General features: G+C 27.8%; 1 non-coding gene across 1 annotated transcript; it reads right to left on the bottom strand.

Moving 5' to 3' along the window:
• Positions 1 to 15,208: 15,208 nt before the first annotated feature.
• TRNAE-CUC (transfer RNA glutamic acid (anticodon CUC)) lies at positions 15,209 to 15,280 on the bottom strand. The gene has a single exon. It is a non-coding gene; the product is annotated as a tRNA-Glu (tRNA).
• Positions 15,281 to 26,713: the final 11,433 nt, after the last annotated feature.

Raw genomic sequence — 26,713 nt, 5'->3', positions numbered from 1 at the left:
CACACATTTTTAGTTTATTATGTCTAAGTGTAATATTTATTTGGTAATTTTAATATATAAAAATTGAATTTTTAACGATTATTTAAAAATAATAAAACTTCAGATAAGTGGAATAAATTGGAACAGAGTTCGGCACAGGGGGTAAAATTATTGATAAAATGTTGGTATTCCGCTAATTTGAAAATTAAAACTATAATAATAATAAATTAGCTACTTGTTCAAAGTTCTATATTTATGCATTATTAGCATATAATATGGAATAATAAAATGTAAACCCTATTATTCTACAACGCAACTACTAAAATGATTAGTATAATCACTATAAGTATTGATATATCTTAATAAAGGCATAAAAGTTTCTTTACTTAACTTCATAAAACTGGTACATTAACAATTATTACAATATTTAACATGCGAATAAAGCTAACTGAAAGACACTACTAATACAAAACCTCGTATATATTTTTAATTACCACCAACTTTTTTATTTTGAAATCTTACAATACTTGCGATAAACGAAACGCGAATAAATTGATATATATTATTATATCTCTTTATTAACCACAATTTTTATAAAACTATGGATAGTAAAATGCGTATTTTCTTTTTAAGTCACCACACTTACTTATTATACACTGTATGTATAGATTTAAAAAAACTTTTATCTTCAATAAAAAAAAAAATCTAATCAAAGGATGCAAATTGTTTCATTTATTGGAGATTCCTTGAATGATCTGAGAACGTGATAAAACTCAAGCAGATGAATCCTCTACACCCCTCTTAAAGTAAACATTTGTTTGTCTATGATACTCGAGGTTTGGACGGTAAAGTTATTATGGTAGTCAACTCGCTACAAGACGTGGAAAAGTACATCTGAGGCAAAGGGTCGTCAGCTGCAAGGACGATAGAGAGATTAACTACGGTGGAGTGGTTCAATTGTATTTACCAGCCCGTAACCTACCCACCAACAGTTATATAACTCCCAGCAGACAACTTCTTAGTGGTCTCCCTTTAAAATAGCCTTGATCTGGCTATCCCAAACACCGTATTGCCCTCATCTCATTACACCTTCTCGTGACCACTCACTCAACACACTTTCACATCCAAACACACACGTACATCCTTATATCTCCTGAATCATTCCTGGTTCAACTCACACGTACTCGTGGCAATGTACATGTTAAGAACCAGCTAAGCCATTAGCATGTCTCAACGTGAATTACACGTATACACTCAAAATATAATATAGAGGGCTTATTTTGATGGAAGTGCGGGATAGTTCTAGTTCGAACTTTAAAAGACGTTGGGGTTAAGGACGACATGGTTTATACGTGGTATGTTGTTTCTAAAATTAAAATGAACATTTACCTATATAATTATATTCTTATGTTTCCAATAGCAGTGTAAATATCACGGAATTAATCTACGATCGATCTTTTTTTCACCACAAGTAATGTTACATATTTTATACAGAACGAATATTAGGGTAAGAAAATAGTCCGAAATGCATTACTATATTATCCTATTCTAACTGATTATTGTAAAACGTAGATCACTTTGATAATATATAATATGCAAATATTATAAACAATTTAACTTGGTTCGTATCATTTTCGTACAAAAGCTTTTACGTTGAAGGAATTTAGTAACTGACTTATGCATAATGTATAATATAATATACATAATACATTTAAATGTAATGCATTGATTATTAATTATGACGCTCCTGGATTTTTATCCAGATTAAAACTTTAAATTATTTTTAACAATATAACTACAAGTTGCTGTTAAGGACATAAATCAATCAAACGTAGTATTAAAACGTATTGGTATTGGTCATATGTGTAATGTTATTGAAAATTGTCTAATTATTTTTTAAAAAACATTTTAGGAATAGATATTATTTAAATAATATTTATCTTATACTTATAAGTAATATTTAAGAAATATTTTTAGTAGATTCTAATAGATTTAGCACTATTTTATAATATTATATATTTGACCGATTCCAAAATGATTAAATTAAATAATTTTCATTAAGGATATAAATTATTATGACTATTCAGACTGTGTCTATCTATAAATTATTATATTGCGTTATTTAAGAGTAAAAGCAGTAACCTAATTGCTTCCACATAAACTATTTTGTTCGAAATTAATATTCTCTAATCATATTTGCAGTCGAACCATTTTACTTCTGAATAAGATTCTATGACATAAACTGATGGACAGTTTAGAAACACGCTTAAACCACCAAGGATACAAGGATTTCATTAATGATCAAAAGATTATTATATATTAATACCTATAGATACATTTATGACTTATATAACTAATAAAATTTCTTTTAAGTGTAACAAGTTAACAATTAATATTTAAACCTTTATGACAATATCATTAAGTTCAATAAAATATAACAATAAGACAGTATTGAACGTTGAATAAGTATGAATATTATTTAGTCTTAAAAATAAAAAGAACGAATAAAATACATATTTTATAAAAGTACACTAATAATTAGAAACTTTAGATGTGATTATTTTAAATTGAGTAACTTATATGAAAATATTTTGTTTTATTTTTATTGTTATCTACTGACTTGGTATGCATAAACAGAAAATAGTATTATAAAATATATTATATCTGTTCATAATTTTAGAAAACGTTTTTGCTTTAAAAGTTGATTGCGTTAATTAATGAAAATAATAATAATAATTTATATTTTGAATCAATAAAAAGCGGGAAAGTGGATATCGCCTGCTGTACAGTAGATTACAGGTTACTGTAATGGATGGACTTAAATTTGAATCCAATGATATATCATAGTATACGAAAAACGATTCTGAGCGGAGACGGTTTACTTGTCTAGGATATAATACTATAGATTATTATTACTTATTAAAATATTTGATATTCTGGTGGACTTTTTTTTTTTTTTTTTTGATAAAGGTAGACCATCCTATAAGGAATCTTGAATTAAATTTTAAAATCTTAGAATTAAAAAGAAAACTTTTTATGAATTTCTATCTAAAATAATTTGAATATTGCAGGAATTTTTACGTATTTAGTCAAAATTTGAACTTTAAATGCTTATAAAAAAATCTTGCCAATGTATTTTTAACATTTTTTAACTGCTATTGTAGCAATATGTTAGGAACCTTGTATTAAATTTCCAAGCTTTTCTACCCTACAAATACATTTTTATCGATATTAATTTAAAAGAAAGTAATAATTATCGAAAATTGCATATGCCTGTAAATAGTTCAACTAAAGTCGAAATTATTCGAAAATTGCATGGTTGATAGAATATACTTATATAAACATTAGGTGAAAATTGCATGTATCTATGGTCATTTGTTTGAAAGTTACATCAAAAACCAAAATCGATTTTGTCGAAAATTGATTGTGCGTAAAATTTCAGGTTTTCCCCTTAATTTTTAGATTGTGTATCCCGATAATTTAGAAAAATATTGAAATTTGTTTAGATTCTGAGCGGAGCGATGAATTTATTGATTTTAACATGATTTGTTTTTGTAATGATTTAGAGACAATATAGGTTGCTCCCAAAAACATAATGCTAAAAAAAGTTCAGATGATTAAAATTATTCTTTTAATGTATGGTTTTGATTTTTTTTCATCAGTGAACAATTTAATACAAGCAATAATTCCTGTGTATTATAAGAATCATTTCCTTGAACTTTTATTTAAGAAATTTTATCCACACACAATATCGGTTTTTACTATTATTTATAACATTGAATAAAATAAAATTATGTTGACTAAATTATGAATATCAGACAGAACACAAAGACAAAATGTATTGAATTCACCTTGCTCGTCTAAGTTCAAGTTACTGACGTTTTAAATGTAATTAATTAATTTGTATTCGTAAGCATAATACCTATTAAAATAAGAAACTAGGTTGTAATAATAACAATCTAGTGTAAGGTAATGGAATAATATTATTTGATTAAGATAATATTAACTCTGAATTACTTTGCCTTCCCCTCCACCCATTGAAAAAAATTATTGGATGCAACTGATCGCGCTTGTAAAAACTACATTGCAAAAATATATGCCTTTATTTCATATCATTCCTGACGTTTCATAATTAAATTTTTATTAGATTCTGAGCGGAGCGATGAATGTATTGGTTTTACCGTGAGTGTGTTTTTTTTTTTTTTTTTTTGTGTCTGTCATCACGTTTTGGGGCAGTAAAAATGCTTCGATTTTTGACTTCAGTACCTCGTTCGATCAGAAAGTGAATCTTGTTGGTACTTTGGGGGGTCAAAAGTAAAAAATTCTTAATACTTTTCTAAATAATTGAGAAAAACAAACTAAAAATTAAGGGAAAAACGGGAAATTTTACGCACACTCATTTTTCGACAAAATCGATTTTGGTTTTTGATGTAACTTTCAAACAAATGACAATAGATACATGCAATTTTCACCTAATGTTTATATAAGTATTTCTATCCACCAGGCAATTTTCAAAAAATTTCGACTTAAGTTGAACTATTCATAGGCATTTCAAATTTTCGATCATTATTAGTTTTTTTAAAATTAATATCGATAAAAATTTATTTGTTAGGCAGAAAAGCTTGAAAATTTAATACAAGGTTCCTAACATATTGCTACAATAGCAGTTAAAAAATGTTAAAAATACATAGGCAAGATTTTTTTATAAGCATTCAAAGTTTGAATTTTGACAAAATACGTAAAAATCACGAAAATTCACAAATTATTTTAAGCTAGAAATTCATAAAAAATTTTCTTTTTAAATCTAAGATTTAAAAATTTAATACAAGATTCCATACAAGTTTTTCAATCTTTATCACAAATAAAAATTTCACCGGAAATTCAAATTAAATTTTTATGAGCATTTGAAATTTAAATTTTTACAACATTGGATTTTCACTTTTAGCGATTTGTTCGGTAGAAAAACTTGAAAATTTAATACAAGGCTTCTAACACATTGTAACAGTAGAAGTTAAAAAATATTAAAAATTCGTAGGCACGATTTTTTTTTATAAGCATTTAAAGTTCAAATTTTGACTAAATACGTAAAAATTACGGCAATGTTCAAATTATCTTAGATAGAAATTCATAAAAGTTTTTCTTTTTAATTCTAAGATTTGAAAATTTAATACAAGGCTCCTAACATATTTTTACAATAGAAGTTGAAAAATAAAAGAAATACATAGTCACAATTTTTTTTTATAAGCATTCAAAGTTTGAATTTTTACAACATATTATGTAAAAATCACGAAAATTCGTAAATTATTTTATGCTAGAAATTCATAAAAAATTGTCCTTTTATATCTAAGATTTGAAAATTTAATACAAGGTTCATTATATATTTTTACAATAGCAATTGAAAAATAAAAGAAATATATAGTCACAATTTTTTTTTTATAAGCATTTAAAGTTCAAATTTTGACTAAAGACGTGAAAATTACGGCAATGTTCAAATTATCTTAGATAGAAATTCATAAAAGTTTTTCTTTTTAATTCTAAGATTTGAAAATTTAATACAAGGCTCCTAACTTATTTTTACAATAGAAGTTGAAAAATAAAAGAAATATATAGCCACAATTTTTTTTTATAAGCATTCAAAGTTTGAATTTTTACAACATATTATGTAAAAATCACGAAAATTCGTAAATTATTTTATGCTAGAAATTCATAAAAAGTTGTCCTTTTATATCTAAGATTTGAAAATTTAATACAAGGCTCATTATATATTTTTACAATAGCAATTGAAAAATAAAAGAAATATATAGTCACAATTTTTTTTTTATAAGCATTTAAAGTTTGAATTTTGACTAAATACGTAAAAATTACGGCAATGTTCAAATTATCTTAGATAGAAATTCATAAAAGTGTTTCTTTTTAATTCTAAGATTTGAAAATTTAATACAAGGCTCCTAACATATTTTTACAATAGAAGTTGAAAAATAAAAGAAATACATAGCCACAATTTTTTTTTATAAGCATTCAAAGTTTGAATTTTTACAACATATTATGTAAAAATCACGAAAATTCGTAAATTATTTTATGCTAGAAATTCATAAAAAGTTGTCCTTTTATATCTAAGATTTGAAAATTTAATACAAGGCTCATTATATATTTTTACAATAGCAATTGAAAAATAAAAGAAATATATAGTCACAATTTTTTTTTTACAAGCATTCAATAATCTATAATATATCCTAGACAGATAAATCGTCTTTGCTCAGAATCGTTTTTTGTATACAATGATATAATATCATTGGATTCAAATTTAATTCCATCCATTACAGTAACCCACTTGTAACCTACTGTACAGCAGAGCGACATACACGACTTACCCGCTTTTTTTTTACTTTTGACCTCCCCCCCTTCCCAAAGTACCAAATAGATTCACTTTCTGATCAAACGAAATACCCATTGGCCATTGCGATATCTTTCGAAATTATGGTGATATCGAAATTCTGGTTTTATAATAAGACTCACAGGGATAAGAACTACAATTATTTCATATTTTAATTTACTTTAATATTTTGGTAAAAAGTTAAAAAATATATTTTTTTATTTAATTATTTCAAAAAAAATTAATGATAGCCATTTTTCTGAAAATATTGACGTTTCAAAATTTTAATTTCATTAATTTCCTGATTTTTAATATTTTTTTTAGTTTCGATAAAAATTGCGAATTATTGAACACCATAATGTTATCAAAAATGTGACCCGCCGCGCCGTGCGCATTCCCATACGACCGCCCGAATATTTTCCATGTTCCTAATAGTTATAAATTTATAATCATATTAATTTATTTCTTCAAAACTAGAAAAAATATTAAAAATCAGGAAATTAATGAAAATAATATTTTGAAACATCAATATTTTAAGAAAAATAAACTCTACAATATGGCCATCTTTAATTTTTTTGTAAATAATTAAATAAAAAAATTTATTTCTTAAATTAAAAAAACATTAAAATAAATTTTAAAATGAAGTAATTGTAGTTTATATCCCTATGAATCTTATTATAAAAACCAGAATTTTGATATCTTCATTATTTCGTAAGATATCGCAATGGGTAAATCCTCGCGGGACACCCTGTAGTGGCGGCGTCGGCGTCAAGTCCAAATTTGCACACGATGGTTAATCCTCCTCCACCGGAATCGCGGGAGATCGATTCACGGGCAGAAGGAGCTGCAGTAGACCTCCACGCCGACGGAAATGAGGTGTCGGATGTCTTCAGATCCGACGACAGTGCGTGCCGACGTGCCGTAACCCGACACGTCGAAATCTGGTGATCGTAGACACCGCACAAACCTGTTGTACGACAAAGGTTTCTTAGGTCTTGCAATCGCTGGTGGTTGTTTACTGGTCGACAAAGACGACGGAGGTGGGCTGCGGATATAAATGTCACGGCAAACGTGGTTCTTAAGTCTTAAGATGTTGTCATTTTAGTCGTTAATCGGCACGAAATCGAATTAGGTACCTATAGGATTATCATAATAATAATATGTCGATGTGTGCGCAGACCGAACAATACGGGTGGTGCAGGCTGCGTCGTTTTGTAATACTTTATTATATTATACCGCGATGGCATTCGAAAGTAAAAAGCATAATATATTAAATCAATATTATAATAATTATGATATATTTTTATTATTTTAAATAAGAAACTCAAGAAATTAGTTATAGTGCAGTTTTTGTTAAAATTAATCTGTACGCGAACAATCTACGACAACGACCATACGTGGAGATTTTTATTATAATAACGCCAGGTTGAAGCATAAGTTCAAAAAAAATTTTTTACCAGCTTTACAAGATGTCGGCTTTGGTGTGTGATTGTAGCAGGATGTATAACTTTTCTTATCGTGCGAAAATCACAGTAATACTTGTGAAATATGAGACAAACTTTTTTCATGAACTGCAGGTGACCTGAACGTCGTGATCGTGTGATCTTGCCCCGTTGTACTTTTTTCTTCTGGACTCATATCTAAGAAAACAAACCTTTGAAAAACTTAGAGAAAAAATTATCCAGATCCAGAGATATGTCAACGGATTATTACCAATTTTGTGATCAGAATTAAATTTATTGTCAACGTAACTGAAGTGGACCTGACGTGTTTAAAGTTATATTTCATATTAGATACACAGAGTACCTACAACTATATATGTTTAATGTCCATACAATTTTTTTTTTGTTTAAAACATGTTTTCAAAAAAATGTATAATAAAGTTAAGTCTGGCGTCTGAAACACTTTCTGTATATTTAATTGAACGCATAATCAACTGACTTAATTTCCATTTATGGGCGTAATTAAACTTTGGTGAAACTACGTCAAGCATTTTATTTTATGATTGATTTAGTACATAATATTATAATGAAAAATGCAGGGATGTTACGACGTAGTAGTAATAAAGCCGGAGAAAAGTCGAGAAACGGCCCGATTCCAAGGTTTAACTTGGCATGCAACTAAATCTAAAATTGAATTGATAACTTTTGTTACAATATTATGATAATGATTGTGAAATATTGTTGATTAATAAATTAATCCTATTGTTTCCAAAATATTAGAATTTAATTAAATTAGGTACTTTACAAACTACTTTATTTCTATTGTTTCTTTCTGATTCTATGGTTGTATTTTCATTACACTCAACAATTTACGTCTTTTTAAAGGCGTACCATTCCTTACTATAAATTTTAATAGTAATTGTTCATTATGAATATAAGATTAATAATATATTGAATTTTGGGATGGGAGAATATTTGTACTCTTATTTTATTTTCGTGAATAATTTTGAAATTATTGGCGTTTAGTAACGTGTATTATGTCGTTTCTCATCTCGCTGTAGTGTACATGATTATAAAAATCATCACACTCTTGACTAAATAGTTATAAATAATAAGTAATAGCTAGGTAAGTAATGACTTAAAAAATAGCACATTATTGTAATCAAAAACAATATTTTTAGGTATGAATAGTTATTAATAAATTATTCAGCATGGTTCATCAATTTGATACTCAAGATCGTAGATAAAAAATGTTATCTATTTTCTACACTTGAAATGTTTTAGTTTATGTTTGGAACTACTGACAATCATTGAATTTAAAATCTATGTTTGTTCATTAAAGTAAATGTTTTGTTTCGGACTTCTGTTTAATTATTTTTTAAACTTAAACTATAATGTAGTTAAGTATAAAATAAAAAAATACGATTTATTTGGTAAATAATATCCCATTCTTATCAGACGACCCAATCATATAATTTTCTTCTGATTTCGATAAAAAAAAAAAATACATATACTAAAAATGTATAATAATTAATGGACCTATTTTATTATAATATTTTATTACCCAATTAATAATATAAGGCAGTGGTTCTCAAACTTTTTTTGTCTAGCACTGGAGTATATTATAAATCAGTCACGCACCGCTAATGATTAAAAATTAAACAATATACAAACTTTATATAGAGTTAAATTTCTATGCATTTATTTTGAATAAAAAGGCTGTAAAATACTACAGTATATTCATTTATTTATTAGCATCTTTGAGCTTACACTTTCCACGTACCACTACCATGTATGCTTCCACGTACCATTAGTGGTACGCGTACCACAGTTTGAGAACCGCTTATATAAGATTCATTATATATATTAATATTTTCCCTTTTTTGCTATGTCATAATTTTTGATACACATTTTTTTCAATAGGTGTCTAGTTTTTTCTTGCGGTTTAGATAGGTACTATAAAAAAAAAAAAAAAATAATAAAACTATTTATAATAAAATAAAATATCCCGTCTAAAATACTCTTATTAATATGGTAGGGATGTTAAATATTATTCTTATAAGCTTATTAATATTTGAAAAATATCCGTGTACCTATAAGTTTTGGGATAAGCTATATAAGCTCTAGTCAGAAATATTTTTCTAATGCGATGGTTTATCATCATTATTCATTACTATTAAATGTATATTATTAATTAGGTAGTTATTAACTTAAAATACACCATTATCATTTTCCTAAATGTGACAGCAAGACAAGAGGTGTCAGTTGTAAGTCAATAAAATTGTCAAATTTTTTTCTAACTTTTGGAATGACATTAAATTAATACATTAATGAAGATGGACTTTAAGCAGAAATGTAGTAACCTTTAGGCTTTAGGAAAGTATCATATATGTTTAGATATAATCTTCACTAATTAAGATCCTGGTTGTAAAATTGAAATTCTCATATTTCGTTCTACTCTTCAAAGTTCAATAATTAAAAAACACTGCGTACAGTGGGACCAAATTTATTTTATATACCTTCACTAGGTATATGTGGTACGTATTAAATAATTCATTCGATTGTCAAGTTATCTATTGGCTATAGACAATAATACAATGTAGCTCGGTTATTTATTATAGCATGTGTGCATGCGATATGGTCGGTTAAATTCCAGGTGAGTGCAGATCGGTAAATTCCTCAAATGGTATTTCAGATCGTTGAAACTGCTTACAATAATCATCAATATTGTCATCGAACTAATTATAATACATATTTAGTAACGCACGGTGATGTCGATTTAAATCGACGGCCATCATCTCTGCGGCGTGGGGGTTCGATTTATTAAATTAGTATTTAATATGAGGAAGTCTTATATGTTTTAACCGTCACATAATTTACAGTTATTCACATGTGACCTTGAGAATTAGCCATGGACACTATATGTGCTAAGTCACGCCGTACACTATGTGTGGTATACTTATTACTTATACTCGGTATACTTGACTATGTCCAATATCATGTCATACGTATGTAGTCATATTAACTGCCGAGATAATGTTTGCTTATTATTTATAAGTTTTTCTGTTCTCACGACCATTTTATCACCATAACATATTTTAATACTTATATGATAACGTTTTACAGCCCTCGTGTTATACCCAATGAATGTAAGCCAAAAGCTGTATAATATATTATTTTCCGAATATTAAACCAAAAATTAGTATTAAATGTTTAAAAACTAGGAATATTGCCGGTGTGGAATCCGGAAATCGGGACGGCGAGCCTGCGACTGATAAGCGGATCATTGGGTATTATATACTGGGATAACGGAGACCATATTATTATATATGTATACATTATAAAATGTTCCAAATAATATCGATATTTATGAAAGCAGTTATACCTATTTATAATATAATTGATATATTATAATGATACATTTAGTAAGACCTCGTATTTTTTTTTTATGTACCTATAGCTTACAAACTGTATATATTATACAACTTTCTATAAATAAAATTATTATTTTTTTTTTTTACTATAATACAGTAATCAAACGATTATATTGCTATAAAAATAATTATTAAATTATTAAATATAAAAATATTATTTGATTAATTAATTGAATGGGTAGGTACGATTGTACAATAATAAATAAATATTTTTAAAGGTTTTTGTATTAATAAAATGTAGATATTATGATAAATTAAAATTATTATTTAATAAGAATTATGAGTTGGCCTAATATTTTGTCATTCAAGCGTCCGGTTCGATATCCTGTCAAACCACACGGTCAAAAAACTAAAACTACATTTGACACAAAAAAAATAATTTCTATATATTTTTGATTCTCCAGTCGTGCTTAATGGTCTACAATAATGATCATAAATAAATAAACTATAACAAATGATAGCTCATCTCCAGTAAAAATTATTCACCACTTAAATGAATAGTATGTTTGAGCCTTTGAGGTGTTGAAGGAATGATATAAAAACATAATTAATAATCTAAAATTGTGTTTTCCAAAGTTTTTGTTATATAAACGTGGAAAAAATGGTTAAAATATTCTTGGGTGAACAGGAAAATAATTTCAAAATATTATTTAGTTCAACAGGAGTGATAAAACATGATATAATTTGTTAAGAAACATTACAATTGTTCCAAAGCCGCGTGTATTATCTTCGTATTACAAACGAACAAAATAACATATTATTTTACATTCACAATAGTTAATTTTACTGTTTTATTAAATTTTAAATGTAGTAATAATTATATTATATAAGTTTATAACAAAATTATGGTTTTAAAATGCTCATAACTAATTGCTCCATAATATTAAAACTCCAATAAAACCCCCGATATGCCCTAGATAAGAATATTATCTTCAAGTAATATTATATTAATATTCCAATTCACAACTTTCATACAAATAATATAGTAAGATGTAAACGTAACATTTACTATTTCATAGGTTTATAAGACAGATACAAAACATGTGGATGTGACCTCCTCTAATAATAATGCGTGTTTTGTTTCACTGTAGGTACCTACAACTACAAAGAACATTATGCTTACTCGGTCTCTTCGCACGACGAGTTATTACTTATTAACCATAGTTAAGCCCAAACGATTTTCATATAATTTGTAAGTGCGGTGTCGTGTACCCATTAATAATGTATATTTCAAAAACTTTGTTCATCTGAACGCAGTATACTCTGCTATTGTTGGCGTATACAGTCTCATTTTGGTAAGAGTTGGAATGATGTTTGGTTCCATTTCTGGGAAATCATATTAATATATATATATACGAAAAAAAATATTTGAGTTATGTCACATGATATAATAATTTTCATTCTGTCCATCGAGACATAGAAATGTAATAACATCCCAGTTTTCTTGTTCGGAAATGGGTGGTCGGTTGATCATACTTACGACAATCTTTCGCAATCGGTTTACGCGTACACGTACACCCTCACGTTTCTACATAGGACTACAACATTGCAATTACATTATATATTATATTTATATTTTTATTATTTTTCTTATATTGCTATCCCTCTATTTTCCATGATTTCTTTTGTCGTGTGGTTGCGGTTAAAGGCTTTCGGGTATGAACCATATAAAGACTACTAGACGCCAACCATCGCTCGTGTATATAATGCGCGGACGAGACCATATGCATTAGTGCCATTAGTCATGAGTCGTTTATTCTTCATTTCTACGGCCCACTACTATTATTATATATCGTTTGCTCAAAAATATAATATATCATCATATTATATTATCGTTTAATATATATATATATATATATATAATACATATAGTTATAGTTATTATTTTAAAGTAACGAAAATTATTAAAGCTCTTCTTCGGTTGTGTTCCCGTATAGTATTTTTTTCATTTTTTTTTTTATAGATTTTGAGATTTTAAAGCGACACAAATCATACTAAATCGCATACACATGTTTCGGGCAGGCTATTTCTCGCGGGAATTAATGGATCCGTTAAAACGATCAATTTGTTATAAACCCAAATGGGAAGAGAGAGATTAGTTTTTATTTCTATAAAATATTATTAATGCACCTACCAAATGTAACGTTGCGAGTCCGGAGTGCAAAAAATTGTTTATTTTTTCACTGAAATAAAATACAGAATGGATCGCTGCATGTATATTATAGTGTTGTTATAAATTAAAGTATAATATTATTATTGCTCAAAATCGAACAAAGGGTTTTGATTATTAAATTCAATGTGTTAATAAATTTATTTGGCTTATTTTTTTACTATAGATCATATTTTACAACCATTTTTACTATGTAATATTACTTATTAGGTATTTATTATTTATAAATTATTTTTTTACATTTTTATTTTTAAGTTTTCGTGATATCTATTATATATATAATATATCTATAATATGCTTGTACAAAAAAAAATAAGTTTTGAAAACACGTCTACCCAATAGGTTTTAAATAAATTGTATTTACGATGACTTACGATACTATATAGGTAACTGTACTTTTTGTGGATTATTAGTAGGTAAGTTATTAGATTTCGGTTAGATATGAAAATATTATTTTTTTTTTTTGTAAACTCGTTATACCTAACTAATATTTTTTTAATGAGCTTAAAAAAAGCTTTTTTTAATATAAATATACTTAAGCCCCCGCATAAATTTACATACTTTAAAGTCATTAACAAATGTGTCAAAATTGAGTAAGTAAGCAATTTTTTTCATCTTACCATTAAATCATTACCTATTTGATATATAAAATTAAAAATATAAACTCTAACTAGGCACATATCGTCTAATATTATATTAACCACAAATTTAAACATTAAGTTATAACAAAATTATATTTTGCTAGAAATAAAAAATTGTATTGATAAATTGATATTGTGTTTAAGTAAACAGATAATAATAAACTATTTATTTTAAATTACAGTTTTGTTCCATTACATAGATCTCAAATTTTTTTTTGTTCTTTACTTAGCCAATGTGTTAACACATTTTAAATTTAAATAATAACATTGTATCTAAGCATGATAAAGTTATGGATGATCACTTGACCTGGTAATTTATAACTAAGCAACGGATTTAAATGTCCTAAAAAACAAAAAACAAAAATGACACTAAAAACATAATTTAATGCGCTTAAATTAGAATTCGTTCTTTTTTTTTTTATTTATTAATTATAATTGTTTCAACAAAATGTTTGTTTTTACAATTTTTTTTTTTTATACATTTATATTATTCATACATTTCATATATAGAGTAATACAATTTGTACATTATTTTAATTTTTTAGTAAAATGAATTTAAATTTGAGTTGTTTAGTTAGGTCATTGATCTGATGATACCGATGATGAAGATGATGAGGATGATTCTGGAGGTAGCAAGATGTCTTGAGGTAGACGTGGCTTTAGTCTGCGGTTTTTAGTTATTTTCCCAATTTTGAAGTGAAGGGCGCCTTCTATTGAGAATTCATTCTTAAAAAGAGCTATTGCCTATTATAATTTTATAATTATTTTTAATATTCAAAAAAATTACTTTGTTATTATATATATTATTAGTAATCATAATATTAACTTAACGTCTTTTTGCTTGAAAATTGTATAGGTAAAAACATAATAAATAATATTTTATTTTACTCTTTTAGAATGAATTTTAACTACATTGTTGCCAAATTTTCTATCCTTAAATAAAAATGACTTAAAAACATAAAATAGCAAAATAAAAATTAATTTTTTTAATTCCGTGATCTATGAAATGAACTTTGTGCTCGGAAAGTAATATTTTTGGATAATTAGAAAAAAATGCAATTTGCATTTAAATCAGTTCCCCTTTTATAATATACTATTTAGTTTAACATGATTATTGTTTGATTCGATAAAATATAAATGGAATAAATCAATAAAAATGCAAAAATTTATTCCGGTACCGGGAATCGAACCCGAGCCTCCTGGGTGAGAGCCAGGTATCCTAGCCACTAGACCATACCGGATTGGTGAATGTCATTTAAGAATATTTACTATTTAAATTTATTATTTTTGCTTGTAGAATGTAATAAAAAAATTGCAAATGATATTAAATTCTAAAGATTAAAGTTTTTATATGATACAATTTGCATTTTATTTTCATCTTTTCTTTTTTTATATTTACGCTTTTTTTTTCTAAAAGAATAAGAATATTTGAATTCCTAAAGCGAAATTATTAGGAATTTTACTAGATTTTCATTATTAAAATACCAACTGTGTTAAATTACCCTCCAGTTCCGTTCTATTTCTTATTATGAACTATAGTATTGACGTATATTGTTAGATGGAATCCATTGGATTTCCATTGGATGGAATACAATACAAAATAATATTTAGAACCCATTTTTTAGATTTATGGACATTTTTTTTTTACATGTTATACATTTACCTATTATCTATACCTACCTATAGGCTAGGGCTCAGTACTACACATAATATATATTATAGGTATAGTAGCCAAGTTAAAATATTCTACTATAATGTGGTAAAATATTTCAGATGTCAACATGATCTATAACTGAAATTTTTAGTAGCTCAATCATGATTGGTGATTATTTAATGACATATTATTATTATTGTGATTATTAATAAATACAATTTTTTAATAATAATGTGAATTGAAAATATGCAAGACCATTCTAATTCATATTTAAGCAGGTACTAATAATTTGGCTAATCAAAAACAGGTAGATTAATCGTACCTATATTTTATGTTTCTGTAATTGAATAAAAATTACGACATTAATTTTGATTACTTAATCATGATTCGAATATATTATCAAATTAACTTAATATGTAATTTCATACTTTTTATTTAATTTAATTACCATTCAAAATAATTTTCCATCTTTAGTATAAAAAAAGGCAAATCTGTGTTTGGGAATTACCTACAATGAATGTACCTATGAAGTGTATCAATACTTCAGCTTGATTGGATTGCATTTTATCAGTAGGTAGGTAGGTCTATACCAAAATGTTAAATGTTTATTATAGAAAATTTTGATTATATTATTTTTGAATAACTGGAGTTAGCACTAATAGGTTGATAAATAAGGATTTAAATTCATCATTAGAAATTAAGAGATTTTTAAGGACACGACTGGTTTTTCAAATTTCAAATTTAATAAGTAAGTAGGTACGAGAAATACTTACGTTTTAATAATATGTCTATGTAGCACCTAACATTTCTTATTGAATAATATAAAACATTTTAATATAAGACATAAGTTACTGTTTATATTTTATATGATAAGTAATGTTCCCTTTATTTATTTATTTATTTTTTATTGTTCTTAATAAACATTGGCGACAAAGGCCATATTACAATAATTTATAATTACATTTTTTTAATTTACATTTTATCGTACAGAATTTGAGGATTTGTATGGTAGTAACTGTGCCAGGTCCGAGGGCTGCATCTAGTGTGTTGGGTATTTCGAATTTTTTAATTGTTTGTATTGATTCCACACATCAATTTAAATTAATAGAGATTTCAGTGTAAAATACAAATAGATTATTATACTTAGCATCTATCATGAGTCATGAATTTATGATGTCATGGTCGATGTTCAGTCCCTAATAAAGTAATAAATAATCATCCTCGTTGATTACTTATTTTATTATATTATATTATTATCACCGTTATGGCATTTACACCGCAATCTACATAATATAATATTATTATGATTATTAATTTATTATAATACGCAAAAACCTGTTGGCATTATCCGTCTACCCTTAGGTGGCTTAGTGTAGTGTCACGCTACAGCTGTTACGTTTATAGTTTATACTTTTGCAACATAATATTATACCTCAAGCAGTGGCGCTGAACTACAAAATAATATATAGGTAACATTGTACCTATTTAGTATACTTACTAACGAAGTACCGTGTGAACAATAAAGCGATAAAACGATGGAATTTAGTTTAGTTAAGTTTAGCTCACACATGTATTTTTTTCAGTTATTGCAATAAAATATAATAAATAAATTTGTTAGACATATTGTTATGCTATATTGTCATCGTATACAGTCGTTGTACATAGATATCGATATTCCACTATTCCGTCGTGCTGTCATTTCCGAGTTAATCGACATCTTAAGCCTTGACTCTTGAGCCTTTAGGAATTGGCCATTCTTTCTGTTTACCTGTATGTCGTATGACAATATTTGTTATTTTTGTATTATTATTTATTAATGCTTATTAGCATTCTGTTCCACTGTCCGAAAGCTGTCCGTTTTCGCCAGGAACATAACAATTATTGGATATATATGATTGCTGATCACGTTGCGATCGCCAAATACCATTTGAGCGTAGGTACGCCGTCTAACACTAATTTTATTATTATTTTGTGCGGGACTTCAAGATACTGTTGTCGCGGGCACTGGGACGAGAAAACATTTTAGACGTTCTTTTGCTGTGCGTCTATACGTGAAATTGCAACTCGTTTCTTACTCAGCGTCCCGGAAATTAATCGCGAGCACAGTATGTTCATCGTTTTTTTGCTGATCTTCGTAGGCTGTTCGTCATCGTGCGTTACTGTCCCGTCGCCTACACCACATACCGGAAATCGACTCGTCTGCCGTTACCTTTGTACGTGTACGTACTGCGTAGACGTGTTGTAGTGCGGTTACGTTATCGTACTCTTTGTATCGTAATCCAGTGTTGCTTTCTGTTGTGAAGTTATGTCGTTATTAGCGTTATTTATACTGCATTACTACGCTATCAGTCCGTCGTCGTTTGTATTGTTGCGTGACGATTTATTGTCGTGCGCTCGTCACGTATATAGAAAAAGGACACCGATTACCATTGGTCGGAAGTAGCACGCTAATTGTAGCCAATCTACAGTTGCACGCTACTTAAGTTGTATGGTGATTAATTTAATATATCATCGCTATAATATTATATACACAACGTAGCGAAATACTATAGCGCGCTAGGAATCGACGGTTAGCGTGAAGAAAATTATTTTTATTATATTGTTACTTCCAACCTATTAACAGTTTTTTTGTTTTGAGTTTTGTCACAAAAATACTCGAGAAACATTGAATGGATCTGCTTTTCGAAAATACACGAAAATAGCGGTAGTCATTAACAAATAATAACGATCAATTGAATAGCTAAATAAATCAAAAACATTTTTTTTTTTTTTTTTATGTAGCGCACTTCATTTAAACAATAGCGTTAGAAATAGCGCATTACATTTTCAAAAAAGTAGCTTTAGCGATAGCGATGAGTTACTTTTTTGAGGGGAGTAGCAATATAGCTACTGTCAAAATCATGACATTTTGTAGTTTAACGAAGTTAACATGATAACATACTTGAGTGTTCCGACACAGTAAGGTACTTATAAAATAAATATCGAATTTAATTTTCATCTTTGGTCGACAAAAACCTATAGACAACTATAAAACAGGTATATAATTTTTTTTATGCATTTTGTGAAAATAGCAAGTCTTGCGAAAGACCTATAGACTAATATAAGATATAACGAATAAGTCTGCATAACCAAGATTTTAAAAGTCTTGGCCTTTGTCTTGTTTTGATATTCATTATTTAGGTACGCTGTCTACACGTCTATCATAAAGGAACGTGTCGGTTACTCGGTTCAGTCCCGATTCGTCGAGTTAGGTTAGGAATCTATTTAGGTCTTAGGACGAGTAACAGCAGAAATGGTATACTTCGGTACCAGGACGCTAACACATAATAACCATTTGGTGGGAAAGGTTAAGTCCTTAAAGTTGTACTAGTACGATAAACATAATTTTCATAGTAAATTTATTTTTTTATTAAACAAACATTTTTTTTTTAAATTAAAATTTGTATAGTGGTCGATTTTAAGTATTATAGGAAATGTATATAGCTCGTAATCATTATTAGAATTTAAAATAAACCTACATTTTAGGCAGAAACTATTGTTTGTGTGTGTATATATTATTTATTGTTCATATTTTATTGTTATCAGATGTAGATCTATATTCATTAAACTTTAAATAAACGAGTCATTTATTTAAATAATATATTTCAACGATTTTATAAATCGTTAATTATTCTGAAACACGTTTAGACACAATAGACACATTATATTTTATATATTCTGCAATTCGAAAAATAGAAACAATATTATGTTGCATACCGCCTTCATGATGGCTATACAAACTGTCCAATTGGACAATGGTATATTATCACAGTTAAAAGATAACTGGTAAAAACTACCTACATTTGATATCATTTTTAATCACCTAAATCGTATGCCTTCTTAGTATTAATATAGAATAAATTAAATATATTGATATTATTAATGTATATTATTTTTGTAAATTATACAATACTAGCTAAGGTCTGGGATTTTAATACTCTAAATTTTATACACAATAAACAACGGCGCTTATGCGAAGATATAGTTGGTACAGATGTTGATAATATTATAATCATTTGTGGGCCACTGTCATACATCAACACTGCAAAATATTATCATCGACCGTTCCGGTAGACGAACGTATCAAAAAAGGTGACGTGATGACGTGGCTCTGAGAGTGTGGCGATATCCATCGAGTGGTAAAGGCGCGGTCAAACAAAGAACAAGCTGCCGTATCTGACGGGTAGGCACTTCAACCGCGGTGGGCTGCAGCGACCCGGTTGCATTATTTTATAGATACCGCGCGGGCAGCTCGCTATATTATTATGTTTGAATGGCCCTTTGGTCTTTAGTCTGTGTTTTATGTGACGATTGTGACGACAGCAGCGGTGGTGACTAATACAAAAAATAACAAAACGTGGATCCAAGAAGTGGTACCGCGGTACTGATACTCGTGCCACTGCAGATACTCTCTATATGATTTTCGCTCCGCGTACTGTCAGTGGACAGTGAAGAAAGCGTGTGAGCGTCTTACCACCGAAAACTACGTAACCTGCTGTCACATATCTCCGCGTGGCGTTATTTTGTCTGGATGACTACTACTAAGGGCGTGGGGCTGCGGTTACTTCACCAATATAATTTGCCTCGGAAAAAAAGGTGAGAACCGTGCAACCTCTTATCCGACCACATGACGTTTTTAGCAGTTCGAGTGTTGGATAACGGATCAATCGTTCGATCAGATCATCGAACGCATTACTCACATAATATAATCACCCGGCATCGCGTTTTCTACTACTTCTACGCGTTGTTCGGTGTGTCTATGACAGTTGGTTATCGTTTCACAGTATCACCGCGATGCACACTTCACAACGAAGACAGTTACACGATTTGTGTCAACATAATCTTAACTTTTATTTTTAAAATTCAAACACATTAAGTTTATATATTTAATATATTGTATCAATGATTCATTTATAAAGGAAAGCTGTGTTACCTGCAGGCGTCCAGGCGTTTACCGTTGTTAAATAAAATCGAGACAGACAATCCACTTACGGACTGACGCCGAATGGTCCTAATGAGTCATCAGTCATGATAATATCCAAGAACTAGTTTTTTCTACCAAGTTTTGGCTCCATTCAATATTTATCGTTTTTAAAAAGCACTAATTTTAATCTTTCTTATTGATATCATTTGTATAATACCTTTCCTATAATGCAAGGGACAATTTTTAATAGAATACGCATACATGTTTGGCGAGACGTTGAAAAATTACATCGCAATAAACATCGCTTAATCTCATTTAAAAATAAGACAAATTATCATATTATATTAGTGAAAAAATATTAAATGTAATATATTATGTAAAAAGAGTTTCCTCTTTAATGTTTGATTTTTTTATTAGTCATATAAAAAGAATATTTTATGAATAAGGTATAATACAACTAAATTATACATATTTTGTCAATATTAAACCTCTCATAAAATAAAAATAATATTTAGGCATTTGCATAATTACAATATTGTAATAGGTAATCGGTATTCGTTTAGTATGTGAACTACCGATTACTAAATCAGATATCATTTAGTATTTTAAGTAGAATTAAAAATCATAAAATTATTTTATTGTATTATTATTAATAAAATTAGCAATACAAACATAAAATAATAATCAGTAAAAAAAAACCTATTCGACACCTACAGAAATATGTCAAAATTATTTAAAAAATGTCATAAAATTATTTTGATATTTCATTCTCAAAATCGATAAAATCGTTTTGCGTTTTCTGTTTTTTTCACTTTTTTACTTGTGAATAATTGGTATAAAAAATTAAAATATCAAAAATCGAGTCAATACGTCACCCGATATAACTCTCCTCTACAACTTTTATTTAAGGTATTTAGCTCTAAAACAATTCTGTAAGCCGTATTATTCCAACAAAATTGGCATGTTTTTGTACGGTGTTTTCGCTGGTGTGGCGTCCTCTTAAAAAAATGTAATAACATGTTTGTACATTTAAAAAAAATTGTAAACATGTATCTTTATAGATAGGTTCCATACATAATATAAATAATCGTTTTATTCGTTATGGTAGCTCACATAGTAAATCGAATACCGGTAAATCAACATAGCAAAAATGAATTATACAATTTTTAGTAAGTTTAATTCATATTATCATCATGCCTGTTCGGTGATGGTGTGTACAAATCTGCCGACTTGGCTTCTTCTAACGAAGCCCAAAAATGTCTTCAACCTTTGATGGCTTTTTAATTGTATTAAAATGGAATGGCCTTTTTTATTTAGCCAAGTAATATAATATGCCCATGCTGTCACTATTCCTGACGCTAGAATACTAATCAATATTAAATGTCGGGTTTAAGAAAAACCTTCTTTTTTGTTGGAAAGAGCGTTGGATAAAAATAATACACTGAAAATTGGTTTAATTATTAATATACAACTATTTATACTAATTGAATTTGAGTTACAGATCATATTTTATGTGAGTGCATTTTTTTTAAATACATCAGTTCAAAATCAATCGATCTATATCAGTCACTACTTAGTTATGTTCTGTGTTTTATGAATAATACTGTGTACCTATTATAAATAAATTACAAAAATACTACCACTTTTCTTGTAGTATTTTTCTTAGGTCAGATAGTCAGATGTAATAAAGTATTTAAATTCATTATACAAATTATCAAGAACTCTCATTTATTAAAATATATTGTTTGAAGAATATGTATTTGAGTTGAGTGAATAATAATAAATTGATTAATTATTTACTTAAAACTATTAACAGTTTGATTTTTATATTCTTCGATGGTCAATTGTTTAGTGTTTATTTAATATTTTATCATTGCATATTTTTGGCACATTTGTTTCCATTTATTGTATTTAGTTTAAAGTCATTTGTTCATAGTTTTAAAATAATAAAAAAAAACTCACATAAATTATTATGTATATTGCCCTACGTTAATCCCTTACAATTCTGAAATTTACATTTTAGTATGAATAAAGGTGGGCTGAGAGGAAATGAAAACAAACATCGTGTACAATATATATACACTCATAAATTAACAGCGAGAATTAACTCTTCTTCGATGATTTATATTCGGAGTGGTTGTATGTTAGTCACCAGAATAAACATGAACCATTGCCTTTTTTTTAATACGCTTACATTTTTGTTACCTTTATATTATTGTGACGAACGCCTTGGCGTTACACTGGGCCGTTTATATTATCACGACCACCCCTCCATGACTTAGTTATAACGATAATGTTTTTGTTATAGTGCAGATGATAATGCCAAAAACTCTGCAATATCTGCGGAACGTCAAGACGATTTTAGCGTACTTAAAAGGGGCTTTTAGTGGAATTAGGCGGTTGTTCGTGAAATAGAAGGAGGAAACTAACCTGTCCTAAAAATGATGACGAATTATCCGTGATGGTCATACAAGACAATTTTACCGTTAAACCTCACTATACTAATTAATCATTGATCTTATAAAATAACTTTTAAATTAAATTTGTTTGAAAAAAACTGATACCAGAGATTTTTAAAAATCATTAAAATTGATTATTCGTTTCGATAATATTACGAGTAAGGCATTCGAATAAATAAATTAAATTAATTGCGTGCCATTAAATACTTCCATTGAAAAATAAAATGAAATTGAACGACTATTTTCTCCCTCAAAATATTTTACACGATCCACTATTTCGAGGTTGAAATCATTTAAAAACAAAAAAATCTTAATTACTATTAAAATATATATAATTTAATTGAATAAGCAATGAGAAGTTATAAAAACAATCACTGATATAAATAAAACTTGTAGAATAATAACAAATTATAGGTAGTAATAATATTATAGTAATTTAATGTTGTGTTACAGTATAAGACTAAATAGGTATGAATAATATAAATATATAATATTATAATATGGGTATTTATTTTTCCAAACTATTATTGAAAAATTAATAAAAACTAAAGTTTTTTTTTAAATTAGAGTTATTAACTGAAACCAATCTACCTATGCATGTTCAACATTTTAAATCTTAAAATAATGTATGTTGTTAAAATTAAGAGTAAGTACATAGAAAAAAAGAATTAAATTTAATATTATGCAAATGTAGGTATACCTATCATAAAATGTACACATGCTTGCAACAATGTTTATGTAAGTTTTTTTCAAGTATATAATTAATGTGTATTCATTAAAGAATGGAAATAAAAATATTTCAATAAACCCACAAGTACCTGTAGTAATTATAGGCTATAGCATGTAGTAGTATAGCATAATGATCCTAGTAATACCTAAGATATAGGTTACTACTTATTTGGCTATAATGGGTTTGTGACATTTAAATTCATCGAAAAGCATTAGCTTGTCAATATTGATTATCATTATAAGGGTTCGATTACAATAATTAGCATTTTGGTTGGTTTTTTAACCATAAGTTATTAATTAAAAATATCTAGCTAATATACACGTTAAACTAAGTTTAGTCGTTAACATCGCATAAGCATAAGCATGTATAAAAACAGCTGACTTTTAATTGGTCATTAAAAAATTGTAGCCAGTTACCTAGATGTTTTTAGTAATACATTTATAAAGGTTTGAATTATTTATAAATTAAACTTCTTTAAATTTTCATAATTTATGAAACATTTTAAAGAAATAATTTAAATTGATTTTTTTTCAACTTAAGAGAATCCATAAACATTACGAGTTGCGTGAACTGAGAACAATTTAGGAACTAATAAATGGAAAAATAGAAAATATTTCACCATAAATGCAAATTTCATATAGCACACTATACAACTTGTACGTTACAGGTCATATGTGTTTGATAGCCATTAAACTTTTTTACTGATGTTAACATTATGAATTTTCCATAATCTTGATCACTTGAAAAGGTTTAAATAACGTCACGCAAACGTAATACAATTTAGTATTTACCAACAAACAATAGATATCCTGAGTCCGTAAATAATGACGTGTGAATACATTTATGCTATTAAAACAATTTATAAGGTAAAATGTGTTGTTTAAATTTATCAATCTTGTATTTTTTTCAGTGTTCAACGAACTAAGTCTACTATTTACTAAAAATAGACTTGAATCCTGAACACATGATTTTAAGAAATTCCATAAGCTATAGCCATTCAATATGTGGTGAACTACTATAATAGTTTGAAATAAATAAATTGTGTTGCTACCTCCCAAAAACTAAAAACTCCTATAGGAGGGATAAGTATAATATATAATTGCATATAAAACCAGCTTATAATACATACATTATATTGATTATACTATAATAATAGTATTATATTAATTGTTATATTTTGTTTCTATTTCAACTTTACAAAATAGTTTTTAGACAAGTGGTTACTAGTTGTAAGACGCAGAAGTGTAATAATGTATATTTTACTATCTGAGACGCTAAAATCCGCTGAATTTATTAACGATGGCATGATATAATAATAGTATATGATATATTATAATCAATAATCATGATAATATTTTATTATATGAATAGAGTTACGATAATATTATAATAAATGTAAAATTCGTGTGTTATGTGAGTCGACGTTTGTGTCTATCGATTTTGCTGGGTATGTTCCATAGCTGCTGCAGGTACATGGCGAATGAAAGCAATATATTAATGATTATTGGTGCCACCTCAATAGGACGACAATTCACGGGGGGGATGCTTTGCGGTGGTGCTCAATGAGAGGACGGGTTATACTGTCTATATTGATTTTTGACACTCTTGTAAAGTTCTATACACCGATGTCGATTCAAACGTCCGTTCTGACGACGACGTCCTAGTTTTGATTTAGAACGGTGTGTAATATTTAATAAAATAAATGGGTAATTACAAATAGGCTTTGTATAGGTGGTTAGCTAGATTATCAGCTATAATTTTAAAGGTCGATTACCCCAAATTGGATGCATTATCATCGCAATATTGTAAGATTTCTGTTAAATATGTACGATAGATTAAGCGTACCTATTTCATAATTAGCCCACATCAATTCATTCATTGCCTACAAAAAATCGTCGAGATGTTCGAATAAAGGTGCCTAGTTAACTTGGTGATTAAAAATAATTGATTTTCTATTCAAATAATTGTTATGTTTATGAGTATTTAATGAGACCTTTATGGTAAACATTGCCTTCTTATAGGTAGGACTGAGTTGCATTTAGCTTATCGTCGTGTCTGTAATTCGCCACAAGTGGGTTACCTACATGATATACTATTTACATATTATGCAGAATCTTAATTAACTAAGTTGTACGTAAATTTATTTTCACGCAAGATAACCGATAACACGTGTAATCGTGATTTTCCGTGGATAGATTTCATTGAATTGATGATTTACATTGGTGATGACTCATCACTGATGACTGACTTACTAGACTAGACACTTAATTACACACGCATGGCTTTAGAATTCATTAGATTACATAAATTTACTTTCGTATTAATTTCATATCAGACTGAGCCACACGCAAAGCGTAGCCGGGTTCCGATAATAATCTTTATTTCTTGAGAAGGGATACTTTTGTAAATTGTTTGATATGATTTGTTATTGATTAAAGTGTTAATAGTTTGTTTATATGCTCCAACTTTACACAACAATATAGGGTAATTAAATTATTTGTAGTTTTTTTTGGTGTGAAGGTTCAGAGGTTGTATTACGATAATTCATCATAACAAAGTTTAAAACAAGTCTTTTCTTATTTCAACTTAGTTTAATCATGTGTAAATGGAAAATAAACGTCGATGAAAATGCAGTGAACATAAAAGTACATTTGTATCACGAGTAGAGCGATTAATGTCTTACAGTAAAATATTTTTTTTAAATTTTTTTTGTATCCGTCACCATATTTTGGTCTTTTGGAGCAGGTAAAATATTTCAAACTCATACTTGAAGACGATTTTTGGTAGAAAATTTTATTATTATTAGTTTTTTTTTAACAAGTCACAAGTATAATGTTAGAAGTTATACAGTACTACAAGTTTCACACT

This window comes from Diuraphis noxia, unplaced genomic scaffold, assembly GCF_037042655.1.
Source record: "Diuraphis noxia isolate RWA-SAM2 unplaced genomic scaffold, SU_Dnox_SAM2 contig0002, whole genome shotgun sequence".
NCBI classification, from domain to species: domain Eukaryota; kingdom Metazoa; phylum Arthropoda; class Insecta; order Hemiptera; family Aphididae; genus Diuraphis; species Diuraphis noxia.
Note: the sequence above shows the minus strand (reverse complement) of the source record. Positions and strands in the feature narration are given on the sequence as shown.